The sequence below is a fragment of the Lactuca saligna genome, chromosome 9, assembly GCF_052625555.1.
Source record: "Lactuca saligna cultivar CGN05327 chromosome 9, ASM5262555v1, whole genome shotgun sequence".
NCBI classification, from domain to species: Eukaryota; Viridiplantae; Streptophyta; class Magnoliopsida; order Asterales; family Asteraceae; genus Lactuca; species Lactuca saligna.
In genome coordinates, this window is record NC_136425.1 from 24,242,825 (window position 1) to 24,256,132 (window position 13,308).

Sequence of the window (13,308 nt, forward strand, 5' to 3'; positions counted from 1 at the left end):
CAATTGTAATCCATAAACCTTAGTAATGATGGACTTCGTCCCAATTCTTTAGGATGATCCATAGGAATAAATGAACGAGGAATAGTTGATTCCTAGATTAGATCATTAAGAGTAGAGAAGATAATGGAGATGGGTAATTGGGTTGATTAATTGTTTGAAGATTAAACATAATAATTGTATTGTTGTGGGTTGAAAACCCTATGTACTCACTAGGTTTCCCAACCTGACCCACTCAGTTTATTTATATCACATGTGTTGATATGAAGTCACATTACACTGACAGATTAAGGAGATATAAATCGCTAGTGATAATGAATGTAAGTTCTGTTTATGCTTATGTTTCTGTATTGATGATGACATCCCAAATGTTTTAAAATGAATAAAAATATTTTTCTTCGGAAATGCATTGATAACATATTTATCATGTTTTACTGGGAACAAATTCCACAACATTTTTATTAAAAGAGGTACTCTGAGTTTTATAAAGCATAAACAAAATCGGTCTTTTCTGACTGTGAGAATAGGGATGTCATAGTTTTCCTAGGGCAAATCCCACAAGACTCTCCGCCATCAGCTGTAGGAGGAACTCTCGCTAACTTCCTCTAATTAGCTCACGAATACAATTACATATTACTAAAACCAGATAATTCTTCGAATGAGAGGTCTCACATTACACCGGTTGGACTCAGACAAGATCTGTGCAATAGAGTTAAAACCTAACCTTATCAAATTATCTAGTTCTCATAGTATGTAACTTAAAATATTCACTTACAAGTTAGCTAAATCTAGTTAGAACTCCTATAAAGCATAAAGCAACCAACATTCGGGCATCAAGTAATCAGAACCAAGCATCACCTAATCATGCCATCCTATCACTGACTGATCAGTACTGGCATGCAAGTCTACAAGTTCATACAATATGCATATAAAGGTGTCTCTGTTAGCATTTTATCATGCAAAAATTGAGCAGATCCTTAGCCCTAACTAGCATGCGATTCACAGATTCACCTATCAAAGCATATCAGATAACATGTATGGGTACTTTAGGAAAACTTACTTGAGCTCGGCTGATTGCATGCACCACACCCTTTCTTGTCTTAGAGAACTCTTTAAAAATACATTTCTTTAAAAAAAAACTTTACCAAATCCTCAGTTTGAGTCCAGACACACCTGAGAGTGTGTCTGAATCCCTCAAACCAAGGCTCTGATACCAACTTGTAACGTCCCAAAAATATGATCCAAAAATTTCATTTCTAATTTAATAAAACCATTATTTTCAAAACATCATCGATACAAGCCAAACAAAAAATAATGTATCAAACAACATAACAATCAGAGTAAAACACCACAAAGTGGAACGAGGTGGTGTGTGCTCTACAACCATCCTGGGCCCTTCTCCTTAGAATTGGAAGTCCCTTAAGCATAAACTAAAAACCGTAAGCACATAGCTTAGTGAGTTCCCTAAAATACTACATACCATACATACATATCACATAACAGGCCCCGCCCTAACTCACATAACGGGCCTCACCCAATGAGTATAAAGGGACCCATCTTAACTCGCATAACGGGCCCTGACCAATAAGTATAATGGGACCTACCCTAACTCATATAACGGGCTCCGCCCATATACAATTCATACAAGCGTAACAAGTAATAGTATACAGAGTAACCATCGGGCCCCACCCAGTAAGCATATAAGCACATATACAAGTGTCACACAGACAACGATTATTCTAACATAACAAATCATGGGTCGACATTGGTGCTTCGACCCGGTAAACACAGTGAGGAAACTCACCTCTAAATCTGAGCGATAGCTGAATAGGTCCCGACTCCAAATATCATATCCACCCGAAACCTAAATAGTAACGAATCCTTAGATACAACTCACTATACCTCAACACCTACCCTTTAGGTCAAACTTGGTCAAAGATAAAAGTCAAAGTCAAGGTCAACACTCCATGTTGACCCACCACGCCGTGTTGACTTAGAAACACGTTGTGTTTTGCCATCATCCAATTAGTCGGGGAAAACCCCATCCAACACATTGTGTTGACTTTAAAACAATGTCATACCCCTAAACCATAATGGCAGAAACGCTTGAGGGTGGATGACTTCATGAACAGTATCACAACCAATTGAATACTAGTGATCAAAGCAACATGACCATTATAATTAGGAAAATAACATTATATCCAAATATTGTTTGTTTCAATACCAATTACATTATGACAAGAGTAAATAGTGTGACTCCGTAGCATCCCATCCTCAAAATCTTGTGGTTACCTGCTTAACGATTCCCTGAGAATACAAGTGGTTTTGAAAAAGTATCAACAATTAAGTTGGTGAGTTTATAAGAGTTTTGTATGAGAAGAATCTGTAGCTTTTTCCTTGTAAAATGATAGTGTGTGTTTCCATCGAATCCAATATTTATTTAAAAATGAGTTGTAGTCATGAAACCCTTAGACCAAAAATTTATAAGTATTGTTGTACTTGAAAATAGTATTATGTAGTTTTATTATTATAAAAAACCATTTGAACGTATGTTAGCCCCATAAACCAATTGTATTGTTAATACCCCATGTAAGTTATTACAAACATGTTAAAACTAGTTGGCCTGCTACGACGTTCTTCAGACGTCGGAATGTTAGACAATTGTCACTCCAGACCTGCTGGTCTAACTATAGACAACAACTTAGGTGCAGGATTGTGTATTGTTAGTCATATATAGATCTATACATAAGTGTCACTCTCTCTTACCAAGATTCTAGTTGTAATTCAAGACTTTAGTGTGTACTCTGGTAGGTACAGTGAAGACTGTCTCACAAATTTGTGTTAACAGGTTTACGTATAGTGTAATGAAAACTCTTTTGTATGTGGAAATATTGCATTTCCATAGTAAATACATATTTTAAAATAATTATACATTTAAATGATTATTTATATTGTATCCCCAAACGGTAAAGTAGTGTCAATGACCATAAACTATATCTATTATAGTTTATTATAAATGTTTTGTTGTGTCCATATATATATATATATATATATATATATATATATATATATATATATATATATATATATATATATATATATATATATAAGTTAACATGTTTAGATGTTTTAAAAGATTATATCATATAATTTAGGTCTAACACAAGTACCATAACATTTACTATGACAGTTATTTTTCTAGTTTTTGTTCTTTTGACGGCATTAACCGGTACATATTGAAATATAACTTTGTAAAACTTATTTTACCTTTTTGGAACAATTAAGTCAAATTAACTTTATATGTACAAAACAACATATTTTTGGTTAAAATCCACTAAAATGGTACCATAATCTAGATATGACATTTTTGCTAGAAAACTCACTTTTACATAAAATAATAGATTTTAAAGTTTTATTTTTGTAAAACTAAATCTTTGATATTTTTAACTAGTTTCAAGATATATAACCCAAAATAACTTATTTCAATTTATATGTCTCAAAAAATAGTTTAATAACTAGGTCATAACCATTTTTGCTAGAAACCCCATTTTTTGTTTATAAAAACTATAATCTTTATAGTTTTATGATTATAACTCTTCCTTAAGAAACATATAACATGTTTATACTTGTTCTTATTAGTTTTGCATTTCAAACCATCATACCACATATAAATGTTTAAGTAACTAGTAAATACCACATTTCATGCAAATAATACTTTATACACAATAGAAAGATGAAGCATGCATAACAACTTGAGTTGTTATACAAAGTTTAGTTTACTTGTATCCCCCCTTCCCTCTCCCCCAAAACATGAAAATCTTGAAAATAATAGGTATGAATTCACCTTGAATGTGTTTGTGGTTGGAATAAGAGATGAATGAAGATCTTCGAGCTTAGAACACTTGAAGATGGTTGAAGAACACTTGGAGATTTAGAAACCCTATAGTTAATAACACATGATAATGTGTGTGAATGGATTGAAACTAGTATATTAGTGACTAGAAACACTAGATTATGGAGGAAATACTTACCAAAATCTTAAGAACCAACTTGGAGGGATTAAGCTATGGAGGATTGAAGCTTTTTCTTGAGAGAAAGAGATGAAAATGAAGATGATGGTGTGGATGAGGGCCTCTACGGCCGAATTTAAAATGAGAGGGGAGAGGGCGTGGGGTGGCATGCATGAATATGCATTGGTCAAAATTTTGTTGGAAAGGATGAGACAAATTATGGCAAAGTCATTACGAAATCTGCTACCTTCAAGTGAGTAGGTGAGTAGGTTAAATCTTGTTGAACACATTATCATTTCTCGCCTTCCACAAACACCATAGTAAGTTATGGTGATGAATGTTTTCCTTTTTCTAGGACAATTCCCACATGTCGCTGCATAATCCAAAAAATCTGCCACATTTGTTATGGGAACAGGTGTGATATTGCACCAGTGGAACATCCATTCTTTGGTTTTCCTAGCCAATTCACAGTTTATCAGAATATGATCAACAGTTTCGTCGTCCATTTCACATAAACTGCAAGTTGTTGATGTGATGTTAATGCCTCTTTCTTTCAACGCCATGCTGACAGGTAATCTGGTTTTACCTGCCTTCCAAATAAAACATAAAACCTTAAATGGAACAATGGGCAGCCAAATCATGGAACATCCGCTTGGTGTGGTGATTATCTCATCAAATTTTCGTCTGATGATATCAACATAGAACAACCCATCATGCGCTAATTTGAACCTCAACTGATCATTGGATGTATTCAGAGAACGGGATCCGATGAGCAGCAGTAGCAGCGATCGGAGACCTTAGCAATGTTACACCAAGTACCATTGAGAGATTTTTTTGCAATTTGGGTTACGGATTTGTTGTTGTGAAGGTTGTGAATTGACTTGATCACTTCACACCATAAGCTATGATCTTCATTTTTAAGACGCCACCACCATTTGAGAAGCAGTGCATCATTTTGGGCTGTTAATGAGCCCACACCAAGTCCTCCCAGTTGTTTAGAGGCCAACACTTTATCCCAAGAGATCCAATGGATCTTGGAGACGTTTTCCGAGTCACCCCAGAGGAATCTTCTTCTGATTTTCTCAAGGTTGTCAATGACGCAGGTAGGTGGTTTGAATAAGGAGAAATAGTATGTAGGTAAACTATGAGAACGGCTTTGATTAGGGTAAGTCTCCCACAAAATGACATTACTATTACTAAATACTATTACTTGAATTCAGATTGTTAGAATTAACTTGCCAAAATAAGTCATGGTCAGATGGTCTTATATTCATTTCAGATATCGTACTAACATGTTTTTTAGTATGTTAACAAAAGCTTGCATAATAGATCACAGGAGAAAAGATGTGGTATATGTTACATACTCGAGGCCAAACATTTATTTGATCACAGTTTCTTCACCTAAACAACGTTAGCAAGCTTCCAAAATCTTAACTCTCTTTGTTATTATCACGGTCGAATGAAGAATCATTCAATATCAAAAAAAAAAATTTACACTCATCAGAGCTGAATCAATGGTAAAGTGTCATATGGTATCATCCTTGGCTTTCAAATACAACCGATACTTCATGAGAAAAAACCCGGTGGTATGTCCCACTACCACAACAATAAAAACACCAAGATTGTATGACATCACAGACAACATTACAAGGTATGCAAGAGTCATACGGAGTCCATAAACAAAAGCCTGAGTCAGACCACCGACAATTGTATATGGTCTTGAGTTGATGGTTGTGAACACGGAAAAGAACTCAATTGCAACAGCAAGAACGAACAGAAAAGCTAAAGCCAAAATATACATGCCTAACTTGCCATTAGGCCAGTCGTTGAACAATATTTCTACATCTTTGCCCCAGAAGAAGGTCATGTGCATCGTGGCCATGGGCATCGGCATGGGCATGTCCATGTCATGAGACATTTTGTTCAAGTGGAGAAGTGGGACAGACCTTTTCCTTTGATGGTAATTGCGTATGTTGCTTTATATATGGGTATGTCGTTTTTATATGGAGAGGAGATAAGATCAAGATGGATTGATATTGGAAAAACCACCGGCATGAATGTTGCATAAAACAAAGAGCCGGCATGAATCATGCTATGTCCTAATTTACATTATATACACAGATGACAAAATTTCATTATTGCTTCGTATCGTTTTCGAAAAGTTGAATTTTTTGGATAATTTTAGCAAATATTACACTAGTGGTTCTTTTGGTTCCAAAATCAAATGTGGTTAGTCGTTTTGGGCTAATTCTGTTCAAAATATAGGTAAAATACTTATGCAATGACCTATGTACCCTTATCTATTTCGTTTGTCAATTATTTAGGAAATTTCAAGGACCATTTAAATAAACAAGAGAAAATTAAAATAAAACCCTAAAATACATCGCCCAACCCATGACAAGATTTGGAACTTTTATTGCAATATAAAAATAGATTATGAAAATATATTAAACGGTATTGTTACATAACCAATGTGACACGTGAACAATTTGGTTGATACATAGTTTCTTTCTTTCTGAATATGCAATAGTTTTATTTCCAGTTTTAAGAATGTTTTCTGCTAATAAATTTACATATTTGCCAGCAATCATTAAGATATAAAACCATTTTTTTTAGAAGCTTACACATTTGTTTATTAAAACATTTTTTAATTATGTTTTTTCTAGTGCCTAAAAGGCAATATATGTGATTATCTTTTTTGGCGTTTTTGAGTTCTTGTGATAATTTTGGTCATTTGATTATCAACTCGCATCATTTGGTATCAGAGCACCAATGGTATACAAATGGTTGGATGTGGGAAACCTACTTGTAATGTCGCTAACATTACCACTGACAGAGGTCACGATGCTAAACAAAGAGACCCGCACGACGTTCAGATCGAACGCCTTCAACAAAGAATCAGAGACCTCGAACTCCAACATGAGGTTCAAAACGAGGAAAATGAGTTAAACCGTAGTGTCTGGGACGGAGGATATGATGAGGAGGAGAATCATTTTAGCGTTCATCACCGAAACGCTCAGGATGTACATCGTGATGACTCTTTATGCAATTTTAGGATGAAAATAAAGATTCCTAAGTTTGTGGAAAAGGCCCATCCGGATAATTTTATCGATTGGTTGAGCACAATACAAATTTTTTTAATCAGTGCGATATTCCATAGCACTTGAAGGTGAAACTTTTTGCCCTTCAACTCTGCAAATCTACTTTACATTGGTGGGACCATACAAAGAAACAACATGTGAAAGACAGGAAATCCAACATAGAGACATGGGCAAGATGAAGAAGTTGATGCAAAGAAAGTTCCTTCTTGTCAACCATAGACAAGAAACATTTTTAGAATACCATAATTTATCTCAACAAATACCATATGTTGAGGATTTTATTGCTAAAATTGATTGGCTTCAAATGAGGTGCGTCGTAGATGAAGATGAGGAACAAGTCATAACTTGATTTTTGGGTGCTCTCAAACCGGATATTGTTGATGTGGTTCATCTTCAATAGTATCGGACCTTCGCGAATGTGTGTAGGGTGGCACTTAAAGAAGAAAAAACAAATAAAAAATCGAGGTTGATCAGTGAGCAACCGAATCACGAACCCATATCAGCTACCCCCAACGACAATCACACAAACATCATCCTCATAAAAACTTGATGTCACGACTGGTGCTTCTGTTACAACACCGAACTTGTGGGTTTTATGTTGCTTTAAATGCCAAGGATTGGGTCACCTCTCGAGGGAATGTCCAAAAAAACAACTAGTCACATTCATTGATGATGGCACACCCGTATATGATATTGAAAATGATGAGGATGTCGTAGAAGAAACCGAAGAGATTGTGTATGCAGATGATGGAGAAGCTCTAATAACTCAACATGTTTTGAATGTGGATGTGGTGCAAACCATTAATGACTCGTTGTGGCTTCAGAACAATATTTTTCATATAAAGTGCACAACTAAATGCAAAGTTTATATTGTAATCATTAACAGGGGAAGCTGTGACAACATGGTGGCAACAAGTATGGTCGAAAAATTTGGTCTCGATGTGGACGATCATCCAGAAGCATACCAGCTAACTTGGTTAAAAAAAAGGAAGTTTCGTCAAGGTTAGTAAATTTTGCCTTGTTTAGTTTTCTATTGGAAAGAAATATATTCATGAAGTATGTATGTTTTTGTACCTCAGGAAGAAAATAAGAAATGTGAGTTATGGATGTTTTTGCTGAATTTTATGTAGAGAAATAGCGGTATGTATATGTTCTTTGGTGACTTTAGTGTTGTAAGAAACCAAAATGAGAGATTGGGGTCAGTTTTTTTCAAAGAGTGGATGATGATTTTAACTCCTTTATTGATGATGTTGGCCTTTATGAGATTCCAATGGGTGGGTACTCTTTCACTAGATTTGGTAACAACGGAGCCAAATCTAGTAAGCTTGATAGATTTTTACTATCCGAAGATCTGGTCAATCAATTACCTAATCTTTATATCATGGATTTGGAGTTAATTATTTCAGATCACAGACCCATTTGGTTGTCTCCAATTACTTTGGATTATGGTCCCCAATCGTTTGAATTTTTTTAATTCCTTGATGTTAGAACCTGATTTAGATCGGATTGTTAAAAGTTATTGGACCGGGGGAATGGGAGTCAAGGGTGAAAGTGATAGGAATTAGGTAAAATATATAAACTTAAAACCCTTAAGTTCACATGCAACCTAAAGGATCTATGTTTTCACTATTGAACCTATAACTATAAACATCAAACAAGAAACCCTAGAAACCATATACTATTTTCGAAATAACATAAGAAAGGGTTTAGGATTACATACCTTATTGTTATTATAGTAAATGAAAATAATTCCTCCCTTGTAAATCTCTTGGAAGCAAGCACCACAATTATCGTGTCTCTAATGGTTCACACCCAAGCTAGCAAGGAGGCTTAAGAGAGAGGAGAGGGGAGAGTATATTTTCAGCTATCTATTAAGGAAAAAGAGTAGCTAAAAATAGGAGGCCCAAGGGTCGTTATATAGTGGCACATGAAACCCTAGATAACCCCAATTTGAATAAGAAATCAATATTTCAAATCTGATATTTACCTCATTCCTTATTTATCCACATGATATATTCTAGAAACCCTAGAATTGATGGGTTTGAGCCACAAGAACTTTCCTATGTGCACATGCAAACCCTAATTGCTTGGATCTAGGTTTCTCTAATTGAACATGCATTGTATCCAAGACTGTCAGTACTAGATCTAATGTAAACAATTGATTCTAATCATGTGAATTATGATCTAGAACAATACCTTGGATTACTTGCTTGGTACTTCTTCTTCTTGGAGGTTAGAGTCACAATTGTCACTCCTCTAATGGCTTACAAACATCAACTAGCAAGAAGATGATTTGAGAGATAGAGAGAGAGGAGAGAAATCGGCTCTAGGGTTTCTTCAAAGATAGAGTGGCCGATTTCTCCAACCCTAAGGGCCTATTTATACTATGAGCTCCTAGGGTTTCCCCTTAAACCCTAATTGGATAACTTAGCCTCAAAGCAATCCAAATATCCTTATAGATAAGGCCTTGGATGATTTTTAAGATATACATATCCTTAAAATCGTCCCTTCCCATATCCATAAGGATTCATAGCCCTAAACACAACTATCACACATTTGACAGTTTATGCCCTTTTATTCAATTAATCTCTTTAAGTCACCAAATTAATTCTCAATTAATATATGACTTATAATATTATTATTCCTTTAATATATTACTCTCATAATATATTAACAATAATATCTCTTCTCTCTTAACAAATCATCCTGTCAAGTTGCTATGGTGAAGGCAACCCAAAAGGACCATGCACAACCGGGTCAAGTACTTATCAAAAATACTTACAGCCTTAGACACTAATCCAAAAAGAATATCTCCTCAAAATCGTCCACCACCTATGGTGGAAGGTTTTGGGGTCTTTTGTTTAACTATTGAACAATTTCACTTTAGACCCTGCACTTTTATCTAATTCCATTAATCCTAAAATTAATTCTAATTAATTCTGATCAATTATTAATTAAATAATACTTTTCTAATTAATATATTATTTTCATAATATACTAATACACTATTTATTTCATTTTATTAATCACATAATAAATTAATCTCTCCTCTCTCTCTCTCTCTCTCTCTCTTTAAAAGTCACCATGTCCAATTGCTAAGATTGAAGACAGCCTAAAAGGAATGTGCTACTATCAATTCAAGTATATACCAATTTTAGTTATGAGCTTAGACACCTAATCCAATAGTTTCTCACTTGGATAAGTCTATAAATATGATTTCTAATATAACTTCTGAATCGATCAACAAATTATAGCTTCCAAAAGTTGTTGTCTAACTCTGATCTTGTCAAAAACATGTCCTAAGATAAGTGATCAAATATTCTTCCATTCTTCAAGATATTGTAAGGACATGAGATACGGATTATGATTAATCTCATTATCCAAGATTTTGTTTCTCAATTTCGGATTCGTGATGACATCATAAGACTTCTAATTTAACACATCAATTTAGTATTGACTGGGCCTAGCACTATAAGTCAACACCAAATCACTGAGGGGCCCAAAGATATCGTTTTTCTCGTTAAAGAAAAAAGGAACGAATAAACTTTGACTTATATGCTTGCATCATTTACTCATCAAATCACACATGACAATACATTTTATAACATCATGTTACTGATGCATTTACGTATTACCAATGCACAACTGACTTGTAAATTACGACTCATATATCTCTTTTTTAAGAATATAAGATATTATCATCTCACAGTTACTCGTGATATAATCCATGAAGTAATTCTCTGAGCATGGATTTATCCATTACTTAAATCTCCATTTCCAAGTACTCATAAACATTGCAGCAATACTATTGCTATGTCTAAACTCTTCAAACAATCTACAATTCAATTCATGACAATCTTAATTCATTACTTACTTCCCAATGTATGAGTGACTATGGAGTTTGAATAATTAAATCATTCGGGAAGTAAAACATGCAAAATGAAACACAAAAATAAATAATTTACAAAGGTAGTAAACAAACTCATAAATAATCTCTTATTACTTAATCACCAAAGTTCAATTACATTTAATTTGTTACAAGTTTTAAAACAAAATTCAACTAACTAATAAAAGTAATATCATCTCTTAGCCCAATGCTCATGGCATGTTGAATATGTTTAGCCCTACTCAGATCCTTTATGAGGGGGTCTGTGGGATTCTCCTCATATGATACCCTCTTTACAATAAGATGGACTTCTTCTACTCTATGTCTGATGAAATGGCATTTTCTATTGATATGTCTTGATCTACCATGATCTCTCGGTTCTTTTATCAAAGAAACCATTCCTTCATTATCGCATAAAAGTTCCATTGGTTCCTGAATGATTGGGATAACTCCAAGATCTCCGATGAAGTTCTTCAACCAAGTTGCTTCCTTTGAAGCTTCATTTTCCGCTATGTACTCTAATTCACAAGTAGAATCAGCCCCCGTATCTTGTTAGGAACTTTTCCAAGTAATTTCTCCACCATTTAATGTGAGCACCCAGCCAGATTGAGAACGAAAGTTGTCTTTATCTGTTTAAAAGTTGGCGTCACTATATCCATTTACTCTCAATGTATCACTGCCACTAAGCACAAAAACTCAATCATTTGTCCTTCGCAGATACTTGAGAATGTTCTTTACTGCTATCCAATGAGCTTTGTTGGGATTTCCCTAATATCGACTAACCATGCTCAAGGCAAAAGATACATCAGGGCGAGTACATGTCATAGCATACATGATTGATCCCACAGGCGAAGTGTATAGGACCCGACTAATTTCTACAATCTCTTCGTCCGTACTAGGGATTTAAGTCTTACTCACCCTAGCATTATTCTAAATAGGTAGCTCTCCTTTCTTATAATGTTACATACTAAAACGCTTTAGTACATTTTCCAAGTATGTACTTTGACTAATTCCAATTAGTCTTTTCTTTCTATCCCTCAAGATCCTTATCCCGAGAATATATGTTGCCTCTCATAGATCCTTCATAGCGAAACACTTTCCAAGCCAAGATTTTACATCCTGCAAAGTTTGAATGTCATTTCCTATAAGTAGTATGTCATTAACATAATACTACAAAGGTTATTATAATCCCACTAGCCTTGACATACACACATGACTCATCCTCACTCCTAGAGAAACCAAACTTTTTTACTTTCTCATGGAAACAAAGATTCCAGCTGCGAGATTCTTGTTTTAATCCATAAATGGATTTTTCAAGCTTACATACTTTATTAGGAAACTTTGCATCTACAAAACTCTCTGGCTGACTAATGTAAACATCCTCAACTAATTTCCCATTAAGGAAAGCTTTTTTGACATCCATCTTCCATATTTCATAGTTATGAAACGCAACTATGGCAATCATTACCCGAATAATCTTGGCCACTGGTGAGAATGTCTCATCATAGTCAATCCCTGGAGTTTGAGTAAAGCCCTTCGCAACCAATCGTGCCTTGAAAATATGCACATTTCCTATAAGTAGTATGCCATCAACATAATACTACAAAGGTTATTATACTCCCACTAGCCTTGACATACACACATGACTCATCCTCACTCCTAGAGAAACCAAATTTTTTGACTTTCTCATGGAAACAAAGGTTCCAGCTGCGAGATTCTTGTTTTAATCCATAAATGGATTTTTCAAGCTTACATACTTTATTAGGAAACTTTGCATCTACAAAACCCTCTGGCTGACTAATGTAAACATCCTCAACTAATTTCCCATTAACGAAAGCTTTTTTGACATCCATCTTCCATATTTCATAATCATGAAACGCAACTATGGCAATCATTACCCAAATAATCTTGGCCACTGGTGAGAATGTCTCATCATAGTCAATCCCTGGAGTTTGAGTAAAGCTCTTCACAACCAATCGTGCCTTGAAAATATGCACATTTCCATCCATGTCGGTCTTCTTCTTGAAGATCCATTTGTATCCAACTGCCTTTCGACTAGGTACATGATCGACCAAATTCTAAACTTGGTTATCATACATGGAGTTGATCTCAATGTCCATTGCCTTTTTCCATTTGGAAACTTTAGGGCCAACCATTGCTTCCTTGTAGTTAGTTGGCTCATCTAAATTTATCTGTGTACGATCACTGATAAGCATATCACCTTCTGTAATTATATGGAAACCATAAATCTAAGGTGGCACGCTAACTTTACTGGAACGACGAAGAGGTAATGACTTGTCAATTGGTCCAACAG

The 13,308-nt window shown here is 34.8% G+C and overlaps 1 long non-coding RNA gene and 1 pseudogene across 1 annotated transcript; both read right to left on the bottom strand.

Moving 5' to 3' along the window:
• Positions 1 to 2,172: 2,172 nt before the first annotated feature.
• Positions 2,173 to 4,130, bottom strand: LOC145014301 (uncharacterized). The gene is made up of 3 exons (XR_013665484.1): positions 4,029 to 4,130; positions 3,842 to 3,937; positions 2,173 to 2,304 (listed from the first exon to the last, which is right to left on the bottom strand). It is a non-coding gene; the product is annotated as an uncharacterized LOC145014301 (long non-coding RNA).
• A 1,402-nt stretch (positions 4,131 to 5,532) lies between these two features.
• LOC145016099 (copper transporter 6 pseudogene) lies at positions 5,533 to 5,925 on the bottom strand (annotated as a pseudogene).
• Positions 5,926 to 13,308: the final 7,383 nt, after the last annotated feature.